Source organism: Pelodiscus sinensis, chromosome 9 (assembly GCF_049634645.1).
Source record: "Pelodiscus sinensis isolate JC-2024 chromosome 9, ASM4963464v1, whole genome shotgun sequence".
NCBI classification, from domain to species: Eukaryota; Metazoa; Chordata; order Testudines; family Trionychidae; genus Pelodiscus; species Pelodiscus sinensis.
In genome coordinates, this window is record NC_134719.1 from 31,665,637 (window position 1) to 31,685,301 (window position 19,665).

General features: G+C 39.5%; 1 protein-coding gene across 4 annotated transcripts in view; it reads right to left on the reverse strand.

The window, feature by feature from the left end:
- Window positions 1–19,665, reverse strand: part of LOC102444672 (uncharacterized) — a 208,223-nt gene that overhangs the window by 144,838 nt on the left and 43,720 nt on the right. The gene's annotated exons all lie outside the window — the stretch shown is intronic.

Consider the following 19,665-nt stretch of genomic DNA (forward strand, 5'->3'; position numbering starts at 1 on the left):
ACCACAGGTGTGTGAGAGACACGGGACGAGGGGATAGAGGGAGGAATTTGGCACCAGCGGGTGCTCCAGGCCCAGACAACCAATGAAGTCTGTGTCTATGCCAGACTAGGGATGTTGCTCGACAAGGGAATTCCAAACTACAGAGGTTCAACCTGTACAAATAAAGTGACACACGTTATTTACAAAGAGCCCAATTAATTCTGAGTTCCCCATACCACTGACTGCAACAAGAGCTGAAAGTTCTCATCACTTATCCAAACCATACACCTTTCTGTTCCCCAAAACCAAGGCAACCAAAATAAACTGCCACTTGAACTTTAGGCTGTAATTTTTCTTAAACTTTCTATTTAAAATCCAAATATGTTCCTCCTTATCAATACCAAAGGCATAGTTGCTGTAGTTGCCCATATAATAGCTCTTAGAAAAGCGTTCACTGGTCCCCTGAAACTTTTGGGAAAAGCACACACATTTGTGTGTTATTTCCTTTTTTGGAATGACCTAGCAATTCAGCTTTTTAAAAGTGATGTTATAGTTATTCCTTCCTCAGGAAAGATAAGTGATTCACACATGATTTCAGCTTCACTTTTCTTTGCAAAATAAGAAGGAGAAAGCTGTACTTTATTGCTCTCTGTGGTAAGCTTCATTGTGGCCTGAAGTCTGGCAAAAACTTCTTTCCATTCGGGCTTATAACTAAGGCTACATCTACACTGCACCTCTCTTGCGCAAAAGCCTATGCAAATGAAATGCAGATTAGCATATTGTCATGCTTCATTTGCATAATTAATAAGGAGTGGTTTTGTGCAGGAAGAACAGCTCTTGCGCAAGAGGGGGGTTTTGCGCAAAAAGGAGCTGTGTACACAGCTCCTTTTTGCACAAAAGCCTCTTGCACAAAAACGCCCCCATATTAATTATGCAAATGAAGCGTGGCAATATGCTAATCCATGCTTTATTTGCATAGACTTTGGCACAAGAGAGGTGCAGTGTAGACATAGCCTCTGGGTTTGTCAAAACTGTTACTATGTCTACCTGAAGGACTCTCTTTAGAACCTTCCTTGGCCCCTTACCTCCTCCCTGCTGCCTGGCTTTTTCCTACAGCACTCAGCCCATTCACCTGAAAATTCTTCTTGTCCTAAGTATGTAAAGGAATGAATTTGACCTAAGGAATTGTTGGTTCTTTTTTAAAACAGCAGCCATTTTAACATTGTCAACATAAAGAAGGTGGTTGAATAAATGATATACAAGCATTTTAATAACAATGGCAAAAAAGGCCACTTCTCCACTTATCGGAGGATTGAGGATCTGGCTATTGATCTAGTAAAGACCGGCTAAATCAAATGCTGAGGGCACCCTATCGATGCCAGCACTCCTCGCTGTCGTGAGGAATAAGGGAAATGGATGGGAACGTTTCTCCCATTGACCTCCTGCTGTGGAAATGGAGCCAGGCTCAGCTTAAGGTATATCGACTACAATTACGTTACTTATGTAGCTGAAGTTGCGTACCTTAAGTTGACCATCCGGGTGTAGTGTAGACTGGCCAAAGACTCACTTTGAGTGGATTATTTGACATTTGACATTTGCTAACACAGCAAATTAGCTAATACATCACTCCCTCTAACACTTTATGCCTTTTGATTAGACTATTTTTAAAAGCACCTGTTTTCAGTATCTTGAAAGTATTGTGCTTGTAGCCTGCCTAGACACAAGATATGAGTAAGTATTTGGGGGTAAAGGCACTGGACACAATACTGTGTTCACATCCCTGAGAATTAGATTGACTCACTTGTTCATATGATCTACATTTAGGATTCTAGTTTCCTGTTCACTTTATAAGCAAGTAGGAGATACCCACGTTCACAGACAGATGAACTAAAAACAGATCTAAATTAGAAACAACCCCTCCCTCCACCCCTAGAACTGGTTGGTTATCCCTTGTGTTGGGGAACCAATTCCTTTGAAATGGGTGAGAATGAAGGAGAAACATCACCACAACACCCATCCTCACTATGGGCCTGGAGACCAGTACTAGTGTACATGGAGAAGATATCACCCAAGGCATATTCTCTGCCAGTTCTGCACAGCCCTCTCCTAAAGCTATATGTCAGTCATGCAATCTAGCCCTACAGTACCACTTGTGCCCATTTTTATTATATTCAGCTAACAACTTTGATGTCAGTGTATCTGGCATGACAGAACTTACATGGAATGAATATTTGGCCAGTTGTTTCACACAAACAACAAACTGAAACTTACCCACTGTATGGTATTAAATTTTGGGAAAACACTGTTTAAGAAATACAGATTCTTCCCTTGAGTTTCCCCCTTTCCTACCAGAGAGTGAAGTTTCTCATTGAGAATCCATGTCATCATTCAGCTGTTTCTTCTGGCAAAGCCAGAGTCCAGAACAAAATCTTAGTGAAAAAGAAACCAATAAATTAGAGCTCTTTGTGAGCAATTTGCTGTTAGTTCTATTCTCTCTGCCTATTAAGATTCTTTATTTGCTTCACCGAGAGATTTCTGCTGACAAGTCTATCCATTTACTATGAGCCTAGATAAAATGGTAATAAACAAAATGTCAAAAAATGTATTCATACAACTTCCCCCCTTTTCATCAGGTCTGTTATTAAAGGGACCACAGAACTGAAGGTTAACAGCTGGTAAGGATGTTTTTTTCCTATACACAGACCCTATATTAGGCTGAAAATATTGTAGGAAGGAAGTATTTACAGTTCCCATGTTTCTCTCTTCATCTATGCAGGCACACAAGGGAGGAAAAATTAGAAATGTTCTTACTGAAAATTACTATGAACTGATAAACTTTCTATAGGATTTTTAAAGCATCTTGTAGAATTCTATAGTTATTAGGAATGTAATACGTTGCTAAATTCTAGAAAAAGGCTACCATTCAGTCTCAAAGTGTTAAGCGAAAACTCTGTTGGACCCAATTTAATTCCCACAGAGCCATGTTTGTTTCATACCCTCACCCATCATTAATTCTACCGGAATTTTTGATAAGTCAGCATGAAGGCCATGAAGAAGAGAGTGGCTATTGTTTGATGGGATAACCTCACCATATAGACACCTTCCCGTGAACTCTGTATGAGTGGAGTTCTGTGAAAAATAGAGTGCAGAATTGATCCATGATGGGGCAGAATCACTCTGTGCAGCATATTCCCCAAACCAATGGAATTATCACAAGAAAAAAGCTGCAGAAGTTAGTATTTCCACAGAAGAGGAGCCCTAGAATGATGACAGCAGAGATGGGCCCAAAGGCTGAATGGCTGCTAAGCAAGAGATGCTGTCATTGGCTGGGCATGATATGACTATGAAAAGTGCTAAGGCACTCTGTATAGGACTCCTATACATTTCCCTGTTGAATTCGATGCAATATATATTTTGAGACCATTATCATCCTTTATTACAGTCCCATTGACACTCATAAGAACATAAGGATGGCCATACTGGGTCAGACCAAAGTTCCATCTAGCCCAGTACCCTGTCTGCCAACGGTGGCCAATGCCAGATGTCCCAGAGGGAGTGAATCGAACAGGTAATGATCAAGTGATCTCTCTCCTGCCGTCTATCTCCACCCTCAGACAAACAGAGGCTAGGGACACCATTCCTTACCCATACTGGCTAATAGCCATTTATGGACTTAACCTCCATGAATTTATCTAGTTCTCTTTTAAACCCTGGTATAGTCCTAGCCTTCACAACCCCCTCAGGCAAGGAGTTCCACAGACTGACTATGCGCTGTGTGAAGAAGAACTTCCTTTTATTTGTTTTAAACCTGCTGCCCTTTAGTTTCATTTGGTGGCCCCTAGTTCTTATATTATGGGAACAAGTAAATAACTTTTATTATTCACTTTCTCCACACCACTCATGATTTTATAGACCTCTATCATATTCCCCCTTAGTCTTCAGCTTGGAAAAGAGGAAAGTCCCAATCTCTTCAGAATAGTGATAGAAATGTAGCCGTGTTCCAGTCTCTTCCATCTCTCCTCATATATGGGACCCGTTCCAAACCCCTAATCATTTTAGTTGCACTTCTCTGAACCTTTTCTAATGCCAGTATATCTTTAAAAGAGCATGCAGCTGAGTGACAAGAGTTAAAAGACAAGACTGTGCAAGGTGCAGGTTAGATATCCCTTCCTGTCCCTCTAAAATGGAAGAGGTAAAGATAGTGAAAAGTTTTCTGCAACTAACAGGAAACCCACTGTCAAGCAAAATCTGCCAGCTGTCCTGATCTGATTTGCTAAATATATCCAGAGAACAAGGATGGAAAATGCAGCTTCTCTCAATTTCATACATGGCTGTCGAGCTCTGAGTTGGAGGATGAGGCTGAATTAACTTTATTTATTTATGTACTCGATGTTTGTGTTGTGAGAACCTCAGGTGAGGGGAACAAGAACGCAATCCTGAGCATTTCCATCCTGCCTGAAATCTAAGAGAGACACCTACAATACAAAACAAAGGGAGCCCAGTGCAGTTGTATACATTTATTATAAGGCAAAGATTAAAGCATTTTTATGGAAATTAAAGATAATATGGAACACGTTTCACTTGGAGTTCTAGAGTAACATGGAGCAGTTCAACAACTAGTTTCACAGCTCCAGGCTCACAGTATGGAAATCGATAAAAGGGCATATGGGCTGACTGTCTGGGCACTACTATTTCACAAACAGTTGTATGAAATGGACTACTTTTCACTGCACTATCATTCTAGGAGAGAAAAATATTCTCACTAGCGTTCAGAGTAATGTTGAGAGAAAACAATTTGGATACCATCCACTGCTGCATATGCACGTTGAAAGACTAAATGGGAAAATACAAAAAAGCTCCTTTCAGTGTACCTCCCTATCCCCCTGTCTAACTCATGACATAATGCTGTTACAATCTTAAGCCTGAAGTGGTATGCTTTTCTTTTACTTTTTCTGACGGCTGGTCCCTTCCTCCCACACAGTAGCAGCTCTCTACAGGCCTTCATATTTTTAAAAAAGGTATGGTTAATTATAAACCAAGATTGTTGCTAAGCCATACCTTCATTGCAAATGTCATAGAAGAGCATTTTACTCCATCGGTGCAGAGATGCCTGTGCCAGAACTCGTCATGTTTTCAGCTGCATTTGAATGTTACATCTGTCTGAGAATAAACAGCTACTGCAAACCAACTAGCCCAGTGTAGGCTATTGTGCAAAATTGTGAAGCAATAATTAGAAATCCAATCATTTATATGTAAATACAAGAAACTGAATAAAATATCAAGACACAGGGCACACTAATTCTGCTTGAAATGATGGTACAGGGTTGGAGTAAGCTATACAGAGTACAACTTATTAGACAGATCTAATGGGGAGTATGACCCATCAGCTGGTCAGCTCTATCTTTGTAGTTTTATTCCACAGTGGTCTGCTGAGTAAAATACTTTGAGGAGCTAGGAGTATGCAACTGGACCTGATGAGGGTTGACAGTCAATGAGAGGGGTTCTCTTAGCAAGTAGTCCCCAAAATAAGTTTTGGAGATAGGTGATCTCTTCCCCTACATCCAAGGAGTAAAAGAAAACATTGGCCTTCTCTACACAAATGGAGTAAAATACTGTTCGAGGTGGTGACTGAATTAGAAGCTTCTCTGTTAAAACACAGTAATCTTTTCTGGTGCCACCAGGCTATAGCTTTTGATAGTGATAAAGACATACTGGAGCAAAAAGTAACTTTCATTTCTCACTAGCTTGAAACACCTTCCACTTGAGATTTTAAAGAATGCATAATAAGTTAAAATAGGACAATTAAAGACTCCTGAGAAAAGCTCTCTTGTAGCATCAGCTCTGTGAACTTGAAGGAAGGAGAGAGCAAGTAACAGTGTAATAATGAGGGCTTTACAGTAATACTGAAAACATGTGTACGCCACAAAAATTAATCAACAAAAATGCTATAGAAATAACACATTCAAATGAGGAAAATTGCATTTTTTTATTACTTGTTTTTTCTCTTTCCCTTGGAACTATTTTTCACAGAGTTTGGATAGATGTAGAAAAACTGAAATAATTTTTAGGAAAATGTCAATTAAAATAGTCTATTTTATAGTCATAACAATACATGAAGACTGTGGGTGACTGATTTATATTCTTGGAGGTGCATTAACATATAAGCTTTCCTTATTACCTATTGACAATAATCATAAAATGCCTTATTGTTTAATTACAGTTTTTGGAATGTTAAGGCAATAAAGTAGTTGTTGTGAATTATAATGTTTGACAAAACAATACATCAGTTTATTGTCACATAGAACTAAGCTGTGATATTTTTATTTATGCTTATGTCATAAATAGTCCCCTTGATGTCAATGGAAAAACTTTCAGAGTAAGGCACTATTGTCCAAATACAACAGTATCACAATCTAGCCCACAAGGAGGTTAACTGAGAACTCTCGTGTTAAAAGGATCAAAAAGAAAGTCCTTTCCCCATCCCTTTAAAATGTTTTGAATATAAGAATTCATCAGGATTTAGGGATTAGGTAACCACTGTCTACACAAAAAAAAATCTGCAAAAATTTTCATTAGTTCTTTTATTAGTTGGCAGCGAATGCGCTAGCTGTGAACTTTTATGAAGCTATAAATATAAAGAACCTTCTGATACTGGTATGATGATAATTCTAAATTTCCTCTTTGCAGCTGCAGTTGATCCCCTGCATTTGGTAAAATCTCTCTTTTTGTGACTTAACAGAGAAAGTTGGCTCAACTACCGTATTGCCTTTGAGTACTTTGCAGGGAAGTTCATGAATTAAACCCACATGGCAATACAACCCCCCTCCCCACCTTTCCCTTAAGGTGGCTATAAAATGTCAGTAGAAACCAAAGCTGTTTATTTTACTTAACATTGGATTCTGTAAGTAAATGAATTTCTAGCGAGGCTTAATGCAAAGTACATCTTTGCAACCAGCTCCTTGACATTACTAAACTTTTATTAAAGTTGCCATAAATATTAAGTTAAAGCTTAGAAAGTGTACATTTCATCCTGGGATGACAAGAATAAGAATATGCAGGTAACCAACTAACTAGCTGGTAAACAGATTAATTGGGGAAACTAAAATATTTGAAATTGATTGTGGAAAAAATATTCTGATACTGACAACTTTTTACAAAACCTCTCATTTCCCATTGGTCTTATACTTTGGGCTTTAAAATGTAAGAGGGAATTTCTGTCTACTTTTTGCTATATATTCCAAATTTCCTGTTGTGTATCCTAAATTACTTTGCTAGATCCGTGCCACTCTAGTTTTGCCCAAACACGGCCTTAAAATACATTCAATTTTCATTGCTGGATTAACACCAAGATGACCCATTTTTCCCTCTGGGTGGGTAATTGGCAAATGAGGCACAATTTGAGATATTTAAGAAATCTTACCACTTAAGCATGTAAGACCAAATATTGTAGCAAGAAAAAAAAAAAATGTACAGAATACATGTTGTCACAAAGAGGGCAGAAACTCTGTAATAGCAAACTCCTGTGCCTGAGGCTGCACATACTATAATATCGCCAGATGGCTATCCTTCTGACTTGCACTATTATTTTGTTTGTGTTTTATTTTTAATATTCATGAGATCATACCAAAGGTGGGGAGGGGCAGAAAGAAAGGGTAAGCACTTTTAAAGGGTAAGGCAGATCACCTAGTTACATCCACCTTTCCAGAGAGAAGTCCATTACTGTCAGGTGCCAATTCCTCAACTCTCAACAAAATCAATGGGGGATGAGGCAGCTCAGCACTGGTGTAGAATGTTTTCTGTTCTTCACAGGGTCAGGACCAGAGAGAACAAGAAATATGATCAGGCTGCTCAGATGCCGGTGCCAGAACTCATCATGTTTTCAGCTGTATTTGAATGTTACATCTGTCTGAGAATAAACAGCCACTGCAAACCAACTAGCCCAAATGGAGGCTATTGTGCAAAATTGTGAAGCAATAATTAGAAATCCAATCATTTATATGTAAATACAAGAAACTGGATGAAATATCAAGATACAGGGCACACTGATCTTACTTGAAATGATGATGCAGGGTTGGAGAAAGCTATGAAGAGTACAACTAATTAGACAGATCTAATGGGGAGCATGACCCATTAGCTGGTCAACTCTATCTTTGCAGTTTTATTCCACAGTGGTCTGTAGAGTAAAATATTTTGTGGAGCAAGTACACAAGTGGATCTGATGAGGATTGATAGTCAATGAGAAGGGTTCTCTTAGCAAGTGGCCCTCAAAATAAAGAACCGAAGAACCATTATTTCTGTCATTTTAATTAACCAATGAATGCACAACAACATCACAATACAATAGGCTTCCCAAAATGTTCTGGGAAATAATTCAGTTATAAGATGCCTAAAAGCATATAACTATTAGTAAACAGATTTACTAGATGGCCCCAATAGGTCCATTTTAATTAAAAGTGTCACACTTACAGAAACTAATCCAGGTGCACAGGTGCCACTATTAGTCTTTTTTTGTGTGGTGTTAGCCATGCAAGGTTCAAGAAGTGCAAATATGTAACTTAGAAATCCAATTAAGGCATTAGAAGTAAGCACCATTAAAAAAAACAGAAATGAGCTTTCACAATATGAGCTTTCACAATAACTTTAGCCATTTTATGTTTAATGCCTCACTAAAAAGCAATGCTACCTTGAATAATTCAGCATACGGTAACATAAGATGAGATGAGAGGAATGAGAAAGTGGAATTGCTATTTTCATTATGATGTGCCTTTTTGGGGAGAAATAGCATAAACCTCGTATCACTGACACTAATTATCATGGCAGTCAGAATTGGACAAAAGTAGTAATGTGTAAGAGCAAAATGACTTCTTGGCTTGATTTCTTCATCCCTATATACTTCTAAGTTTTATTTATGGCTAAATTGAAGCTGGATGTCAAATCTGGGTCCCTCAGAACAAAATCTTAATAATTAACTGGCAAAACTGAACATGATCGTTTCTGACACACCTACGCTGGTAATTATTGCTTTAAGGCCATTTACTAATGAAATTAATGTATTCATTGCCCTAACAAATTAGCATAACTCATACATAATGCCCCACATTTCAAGACCTTGCTAGAAAAACAACACTGAATACCGCAGAATGAAATGGCAAGGGCATTACATGGAGATAGTATTCACTGAATTAGTCCATGTTAAAAACCACGATGGCTAAGTGTTCATTATAATGCAAAATGTAAACAAAATGTGAGTATTAAAACTATTAACAGTGTAGTCAAGAGCATACAATTGATTATTATCTGTGCACTTCAAATAAGCACATATTACAATAGCAGTAACCATGGAATCTAATTAACTGGCTACTTTTAGTGATACAAAGTATGAAAAGAAGGCTTTGCAGAAGCAGCTTCTTCTTTTCTATCCCATGGATAATGAATTCAATGTAGCTGCTACTGTTTCTCCACTTTGCCAGCCAAAATGCATATAGTAGAGCAATAGCTACAGCAGTCAGAGGGTTAAAGCAATGCTAAAGAACATTCTGTACATTTTAAAAGGCAAGTGCCCTGCTTTGACTTGGAAGATGTATATTGTGACATGATCTTACTAGTTAAAAAGCAGCTAAGGACAAGATGAAGACAGAAAATGTGACAGGATGGCAGGAACCATGGCACTGAGTATACATTCAGCAAAGATGAAGGGGAATGGAAGCAAAGATGGCTATTATAGATCTTTCTTGGAGCTGAACCAGCTCCTCCTGCAAGTTAGAGCAGTCACATGGCTACCCGGACATATGCCAGCTTAAGGCCCATTTTGCTGGCACAGGAGCACTGGTGCACTCTTGCCACCTCCTCTCTTGGCCCAATGGCAGCCACACAGATACAACAGAATGCAGGACTTGCCATATTGGGTTAGACCAGGCCAGTATCTGCTACTCCAGAAGAAGGTCCAAAAACTCCATATTGGAAGATGATAGAATAGTCAGCTTATAAATGAAGTTTCTTCCAAACTTCAAAAGGTGCCTAAGCATTTAACTTCCATTCATTTCAGTTGAAGTTAGGAGCCTAAATACCTTTGATAATTTAGGCTTCAGTGCCTGGCCCATGCCCAGAGATATGAAGATTTAGATCACTATTTTATTTTTTATCCTATTCAGTGTATTTATGGAGCCTCTCATTAGCCATTCTAATGTCTTTTTTTTTTGAGTCCCCTGCTCTTGGCTTGGCTCGGCTTGGCTCAGCTCAGCTCAGTGAAACCTGGAAGTTTAAGAAAACGGATGCTCAGAAGTTAGATGTGTTCCATCATAAGTGCTTTTGGAGAATATTAGGAGCAAGCTATGAAGAAAGAAAAATGAATGACGAGGTCAGAAAAATGGCTAACACAAAGTCCTAATCACAAAAACTTGCTAAGAGAAGACAATATATGGCATGTGTGTTACGAATGGATTGTAATGGAGTACCGATTAGGACTCTCAGTTGGAAGCCAGAGAATCCAACATGAAAGAAGTGTAGACCTAGGATGGCTTGGAAGCATATGTTTATCAACAACATAGAAATATATAACTTGAAATGGGAGGACTTAGGTAACATGGCAGCTGATAAGCAAGCATGAAGAATGCAGGCAGTAGCCCAATTTGCTGGAGTCTTAAGTGAGTCTTTTGGCTTCCATGAAATCTTGTGGCCATGAGTTCTGCATGTTGCATAAACAAGTATTGCATTTTATGCATTTTAAATTTGTTGCTCATCAGTTTCATTATATGTCCCTCCTTAAATATTTATGTTTTCTATGCAATTCATCATCATTCTGCATATACCTTTCTCCACTTTGAATTAAGCAGACTAAATCTTTCCAGGCTCTGCTCACATGGAAGTCTTTCCATTACTCATTTTCATTGCCCTTCTCTCAACTACTTTTATTTCTGCTATATCTTTTTTTAATTATAATGCTACTGAAACTGAAGACACTGGGGTAGATTTTCCAGCCTGTTAAATCTGCTCAACACCACTTAAATGGCACATTCAGGCCTATAACTGGCTTAAAGCTAGTGGTAGATTCCACCAGTGTTAGGCAGTTTTTAAGAGGCATAGTTTTTTGTACAATCCCTCCCCTAAAGACATGGAACTTAATTATATTGTGCCCACTATTGCTGACTGTATTTACTCTTCAACCAATGCCTGTGTGTAATTTAGGACTAAAATGAGAATACTTTTCTCTTGTGTGTTCTAGAATTAGCTGGTCCAAGAAACAATAATTTGAGTGTCAAGAAATTGATTCTCTAAACCTTGCCCTGATGTGACATATAACCAATTTACATGAGGGTAGTTGAAACCTATTACAGCTTTATTGGACTCAGGTATCCCTTTGATCTCCTTCACAACAGCACATTCAGAGCCTGATTCTCATTTACACCAGGGCCCTTTTATACTGGCAATAAATATGCGTAAGTGCCAAAGCAATGGAAGAGTACCGTAATGTAATCAGTATAATTTTTTTGACCAGGAGACATGTAATATAATTAATCACTATATTTTTGTATATGTACGTCTTGGGACACTGTAACTTATTTTGGTTTAAAAATAACTTCAGACCAAGGGGCACTCATCCAAAGCTCTGTGCAACCTTGACATGTATTTAAGATCACAGTACTAGAAGAATGACAATTTAAGTTGTAGCCAAACTACGGAATGGCTCTCTCCACTCAGAAATGTTTTCTTATTAGATTCTATGAAATCTTTAGATGCAGCACCAGTCTCTTACCCATAAGATCTATGCTACATAATTTATAGGCTGGTATGAGAGTACTCCACTGACTGATCCATTCTGTTCTAGGTTATACCTATGTATTAGTTTTCCATTCTTTCCACAACATTTCAGTTATGCCTATTATGTCAAGATTGCTCATCTTCTATTGCCAGGCATTCTGGGTCCCCTATTTTTGCTTTTTAAGGTTCTTTTATTGGTAAATAGACATTTATATATTTTACTTTTGACTGCATGGCTTTGTTTAATTCCTTTCTCTGACACTTACTTTCCACAATATTGATAGAAATGTAGCCGTGTTAGTCTGGTGTAGCTGAATGTCTTTGTGACCCATCCTCCTAGCTGGCTGTAATTTCTGTTCTATTATTTACTACTTGATAGAGTTACCTTTCTGTTACTAGCATCCCTTCCAGATGTTTTCATACAATCTGAATGATCTGAGCACCTGTCCACTTTCCCCTGGTTCTAAGTAATCTCCCAAAATATTTCTCAGTTTTAGGTATCGACTGGTTTCAGTTTAGTTAGGCATAGCTTATTTCTTCTCTAGAGGATTTTTCATTTTCTTAGCTACACATGTAGACTCTGAAGTTCTCTCCATCTAGCTGGACATGAAAATGGAAGTATTTAACAGAAAACTACCATAAAATCCCTGGACTCAGTTAATTTATTCACCTAAATTTAGATTCTAGACTTTTTCACATTCCTCTCCCTATATCATTGGGGCCAACATGTGCTATGATCATTGGCTCCTCTCCAGTGGTCACTCGAAACCAGTCTAGTTGTTGTATGAGATCTGATATCTTCACACCTACCAGGCAAACCACACGCAGAACACCTTTAAAAAGGAAAACAACAACAACAACAACGTTCCTTTCTAAAATTACCATTTCCCCCATATTTGGAGCATGCATTGCAGTGAGGCACACGAAGCCATGGTAAATGGTTTCTTTTTTAAAAATGGTGTGCGCGCATGTGTGCTTGCATGCACATATGTGTGTGTAAGCTGCTTCTGTAATGCAGCAGTGACTGCTGCTTTTTATTTTTGTGGCGGAAAGAGAAAAAAGGGCATGCCTCAAGCTAGCCCAGACAACGGTAAGAGAGTTGTTACTGCTCTGCAGAGGGTAAGATTCCATAAAGGGAACCTCCAGCAGAGTCAGACCTAGTATTAATTGCTCCTGGAGGAGTGGAAAAGCCAAGCAGCCGGAGAGCAGAGAATTCCAGAGGGAAGAGACACAGCAGCGCAGAGCAAGTGATGGCCAAACCTCAAAATGTTGGGAAGACTGGTTTGATTCAGATGCAAATCTTGAACTTATGAGAACAGAAAATCTTTTGAGGCACTCTGAACATATTCTGTCCCTGCTGTGGTGGGGAGGACATTCCCCTTCCTATTCTGTAGCAGCAGAAGGACACTTCTGAGAAGTCTTCGCAGCTCTGGACTCCACCCGAACGTCTGTGGGAAGAATTTCAGCCCCTACAGCCCTAACCTTGGGAATGGTGCTCTGACTTCTCACTGTTCTTGGAAAGGAGGCTCCATGCCCATCCAACACACACACACCTACATTACATTTCTTAATTAGGTGGCTGAGACACATGTACACCCCTGCTCCCCCTCTCAACATTCTTGGGGGTGATGACTCCATTGCCCTCCGTCCTAAAACAGTGAATAACCTTTCTGAGCCACTGACTCTGCTTTTGGATTTTGTGCCTCTGAATTCTTCTACGTGGGAAGGTGCAGAGGACAATAGTGCACAGAAGATTAGCAGAACTGAATTTAAGAAAACAGTCTGTCCTCTGGGTCCTCGCTATCAGGAAAGCCCAAGACTGCTGCATTAGGTTGCCAACTACAGATAGTGAAGAACAAGAAGGGAGGGAGGAGTTAACTGAATTGTCTCAAGGGCCAGAAAAGATCTGAGTTCAGACCAAGGAAGGAGTGACAAACTTGCAGGGTGGTTCTTATTTTTCCACCTATGTTAGAATTTGCAGATTTAATAGAGGCTGTTTTGGTGGGAAGGACGTTTTGTAAGAAAGCTCTGCAAAAGCTTTAGATTGCAATGGGGCCCAGATCCTCAGCAGGTATAAGTCAACACAACTGTATGAAAACTCAGTGGAATTATGCTGATTTACAGCAGCTGAGGATCTGGCACTGTGCATTTAGCAGTGCTCACAATCTGGCCTAGACAGCAGCAACCCTGTCAGAGGAATTAGCTTTGGGAGAGCCAAAGCAGACAGCAGCATCCTCACATGCGACTGGAGGGGTTAGCTCCTTATAGCTTGGAGGAACTCTGAGTGACCTTAAAGACCGCACATACAAGTTTTGCCTACAAAACCCGTGAGAACTTTTCCTGCTAGGAGTCTAAACTTTACAAAGTTAGATTCTCACAGAGTTATATAACCCTGTGTGGTAGTTAATGAAGTGCTGGATGTTAGAAAAATAACTGCAATGTTATTTTGCCCCTGGTACACTTCGCCTTATAAGGATTAAACTTAGAGCTAATTCACTTGTGTTTTGTGATCTCTATCATGCTGTAATAATAATACTTAGCACTTTATGGCACTTTTCACTTATAAAAAGTGCTTTACAAACATTATCTAATTATTAATCTTCACAACAGCTTCATGACATAGGTATATAGGTCAATTTAATGTTCTGTTTTAATAAACTACTAGCACTTTAGTAAATTGCAAAATACAAAAAAAATTAAATTCACTTAAAAGAAGCAAAGTTAGTGAACAAATTGCATTCTTCTGTTGCATGCTAAATGGGCAATACACAGAGCAAACTGTCATAGTTATTACCAAATCCCAGGCTTATAGAAAACTATAATCTATGTAACTAATAGTTCAATTCAATATTTAAGAAAGGCTTGTTTCCTACAGATATTGAATTCATCTTTTAGGGTACATCTACACTGCAATGCTATATCAGGATACCGGAGTATCCTGAAACAGCTCTCTCACATCTTCACAGCAAGCCTGTTATTTTGGGCTTGTTATTCCAATGTCCCTGTAAACCTCGTTCTATGAGGCATAGGGGATGCTTCAGAATAGTGCTTTATTTCAAAATCTGGTGCTGTGTAGACAGCGCCAAATGACAAAATAAGCTATTTTGAAATAGCATTGAAATAAGATTCGCAATTTGTGTCGCTCAAATTGCGCATCTTGTTTTGAGTTACAGTGCAATGTAGCTGCACCCTTAGTGACCATTTCTATTTTTTCTTCATATTACTATTACAATTTGTTCTTTGCATTACTACAATACTTGGGAGCCAACAGTCATGAACCAGGGCCCCATCATACTAGGCTCTATAAAAGCACAGAACAACAAGACAGTCTCTGCCCCAGAGCGTTTACAATCCAAATATAAGATGAAATAACAGATGCACAGGTAGACAGACAGATAAGGATGCACAAAGAAACAATGAGACAGAATTGGTCACCAAAGGATGTAAACATTATTAAGTCATATTTGTCTGTTTACACAAACATTCAAAGAGTATTTCATGAAAATATGCATGAGGCACCACCCTGCTTAGATTAGACAATCTGCTTCTCCAAAACATTGCCTGCTTTGTGGCTGGTGAAGAAGGTTGAGACAGAAGGCCCTGTCTACTTCCCTTCATCTCTGTGGTGACAGGCGCATGTCTAGGCTGTTGCAGTTTCTGGCCATTGTTTGGAGAAGGTTTCTTTTTCACTTCAGATGCCCCCATTCATACATGTTACGACAAGACACAATCTAGTCTACTAAACTCCTATTACTATATTACAGACAAAAAAAACCTACATTAAAATAACCTTAAGGTTGCAAAATCAAGCACTCAAAAAGTAAGGAAATGCCAAAATTAAGGTTAGTTGTGCAACCTTAATTCATATCCTTGTATGATTAATTAATATATCATCTTTAATCACATTAACATATACAATTTATTTCACAGCATCCCTGCCTCAATCAGTGCACAGGATGGACCACCGTATGTGGGTGGGGAGTATATCAAGTTTGGGTAGTGAAGAAGATTGATGTCCCATAGACAACCACTGTTTTGGTTGTTACAGAAATTGGGAGCTGTTGTTGTTAGTGGTAGGGGGTGAAATAAGAGATAGATTAAAGCAGCTGAATTGCACTCTAGAGAACTGGATTCTAGCCCACCAGTGCAATCTCCAATTGGTATCCATGGTTAAATGGGTACATATAAGCTTAATATCTGTTTCCACGCCTCACCTATAAAATGGGAGATAAGGTTTCCTCATCTCACAGCATTATGAAAATAAATTTATGAATATTTACAAAGCACTCATACAACAGTATTGGGACCATACAAACACCTATGAAGAAATTAATAGTTGTCCTTACAGAAGGGTTTAACAGCATGCAGTAAATAAAGCCTGGGGCCACACACTGCACAGTGAAGGGAAAACAAAATACTGAATAGCTGCTTATTATGTGAGCACCAACTATACGGTGGACTGATCGAAGCAAGGGTTCTGCAGGGAAAAAACTCAATGGGATTGTTTAACTAAGGATTGCATTATAATGCATACACACAAGGGGGCCATACAGGCATCCTAAAATCTGGTATTTTTTCACTGACTGCTTGACATTGCAATCTTAATGAAATTCTTTTAATATTGTTCTGGCATGTACTTTCCTACGCTTTTAAAAATGCAAACTGAAAAGACAGTAATTCCATTAAGTAGCATTGTAATGATACCCACATAGAATGACCAAAACTCATGAATAAACATAATATGTTGGGAAAGAGTCAACATGGCTTTTTAAAGAGAAATCATGCATCACTAATCTATTAGATTTCTTTGAGAGATCAAACATGTCAGCAAATGTACTTGAACTTTCAGAAAGTCTTTGACAAGGACCCATACAAAAGGCTCATAAGAAAGTAGGGAGTTGGTGGGGGGAGGGTAAAAAAGTCCTTTCATGCATCAGTAATTGGGTTGTAAAAAAGGAAAGGGTAGGAATACATGGTCAGTTTTTACAGTGGAGAAAAGTAAACAACAAGGTCCCCCAAGGCTCTTTAATGGACCACATCTGTTCAACATATTCATAAATGATCTGGAGAAAGGGGTAAACACAAGTGCTACAGTTTTCAAACAGTACAAAATTATTCAAGTTCAATGCTAACTGCAAAGGGTTACAAAGAGAGCTCACAAACTGAATGACTAGGGAACAAAATGGCAGATGAAATTCAACAATAAATGTGAAGTAATGAATATTAGAAAACATAATCCAAACTATACATACAATATGATGGGGGTCTAAATTAGCTGTTACAATCCAAGAAAAAGATCCTGGATATATAGTGGACAATTTTCTGAAATCAGCCACTCAATGTGCAGTCAAAAAAAGCTAACAGAATGTTAGGAACCACTAAGAAACAGATAAGATGACAGAAAACATCATACCGCCGCTATATCAATCCATAGTACACGCACAATTTGAATACTACATGCTTTTCTGGTCACCTGTCATGGGTTTCAGGCTTCATCACCAGACTGGCATCTCTTCCTACTCATGTTGGAGAGTCTGTACACTGGCACTCTGTCCCTACTCCTGAATATAGCTCCTATCTCAGCTCCCAAGACTGCATCCTCTTCTCAGCTCAGCCTTCTGACTGCCAGAAACTGAGCCTGGATGACAGGGGATGGATCAGTACTTGCCCTGTTCTGTTCATTCCCTCTGAAAAACTGGCCTTTGTCAGAAGACAGGATATTGGGCTATATGGACCATTTGTCTGATGCAGTATGGCCATTCTTCTGATTTTATTTCTTGGTTCTATTTAAATAAGATACAGATGAATAATCACAATGGCACCCAAGATAGATATGTCAGGTGAGGTAAACATTCTACAAAAGAATGAACCCTTGAGCCATACCCTCCAAATACCATTACCTGTAACTGTCAAAAGGATTGTTTCACCTGATGTAACCAGGAAAGGAGCTTTTGATGGCTTTTGATAGTAAAACAGCTACTGCCAATTAGTGTAAAGTAACAGAATTTAATAAATATAATGCACCAAAAAGCTAGATTTCAAAGCTGGGATACTGAGGTCCTTATTTATATATTTTTTTAATGTGAGGAAAAATGTTATTGGATACGTGACAGCATTTTATCTGATAGGTTTGCATTATATGAATGAAATGGCTATTCAGTGGCTGAGACATCACATGTCAAAATCTTGAGATGGTCATAAGCCTCTGGAGCTAAAATAGCAAGAGCAAAAATCTACAAAAAAGAAGATTTTTATAAAAATAGAAGTGCAGAGGGGTATTCAACATACGATTTTTTAATAATATTTGATATTATTCAAGCTTATTGAATACAAGAAAACTTCAATTCTGTACATCCATTTCAAGGGTGCTATGACTTCAGAAACCACTTGAGCTTTATTCCCCCCCATATTTATCGTCATCAAAACATCTTCATATGTACATCTCAAGATAGCTGTTTTTTTGACTGTGGTTGCTTGCAACTGGCCCCCTAAAGGGCTCCTGGAACTTTACTGGGGAATCACAAGCTTACCCCATGTTTTCATTGTACGTTCCTCACTCCAATTTTTGTATATTAGCTGTCAACATCTTTTATTGCTCTGAACCAGTTCCTAAGTGGTTTGACCCTGACCCTGCATGTAAGACTTTTTTCTTACTTCCTATTGTTTGTATTCACTCAGGACTACTGTATATAAAGGAGTGAGGGAGAGCAATAGCAATAAGCTTCTTTCCTTAGAGGATTGTAGATGCAGCACGTGGATTTTGATTTCAAGTTCCATTATACAAAGGCTCATCTAAAAACTGTTGGTTTATGGAACCCTGATTGAAGTCTATAACCTACTATGCAGAATGATGTGGGAATGAGAGGGAGATCTGAGAAATGATAGTGTCTGTAGTAATAGAGATCCAAGTTCAATTTTTTTCAATTATAGCTGTCCAGTCCATAACAGAGGATTCCTGAAGGGGAGGGGAAGGGCAAAAACAATATTTTCATTCTTGTTACCATAATATCTGATATAACAGAAGCAGAGTGGATGTCAGGCAAGAAGGCTGAAGGACTACAAAGTACATGTACCAAGGCAGAGGTCAGCAACGTCCAGCTCGTGTGCCATAAGTAGCACGCAAGACGATTTTCAGTGGCACAAGCAATAAATGAGTTCCCCCCCCCCCGGCGCTCCCCCACTCCTGCCCCCCCCCCAACAACGGAGAGCCTGTGCTGGCAATCCAGCATCACGCCCCCGCAAGATTGGAGCCAGAGCCAGTGCCAGCTTCCAGTGGGAGGGAGGGGGGAAGCAAATGGGAGCCCATTCATTGCATATGCCCCACAGATGTGAGACTGGGCTCAGGGGTGGATGAGGCGGAGGAGAGTCTAGGTACATTTGCATGCCACCACCGCCACTGCAGAGTGAGTAACGTGGCATTACAGGTGTATTGTCTCTGCTTGCAGAAGCGGAAATGACATACGTCAGCTGAGCCATCCCTCGCGGCAGTTTGGCCCCATCCCCTTCTCCACCTGGGGTGGCGACTTCATGGCTCCATCACAGACCTGGGACAGGAGCCAATCACAGCCAGTGGTGGGGGAGGGAAGGAGGCGGCATGCATGTGCACTGAAGGTCAAAGTCTAGCAACTCAGGCTGGCCTGGGAAGCCCCAAGACTCCATGCGGAATCCGGTAAGTGAGGAAGCGCACACACTGCTCCTCCCCACCCCACAGGAAAAGCCAGAGCCCAAGGCAGGAGACCAAGCAGGGCACGTGGTGGAGACAGCCCCTCTTCCTCCTCCTGGGAGAGTGGTGGCCCAGGGCTGGAGGGTTAAATCTTGGCATGACACTTTGGAAAGGTTGCAGAACCCTGCACTACAATCTGGCCATAGCATCTAACAGCACCCCAGAACTGAACCCGTATATTATCAGGGAGAGATCGAGGCACTTGG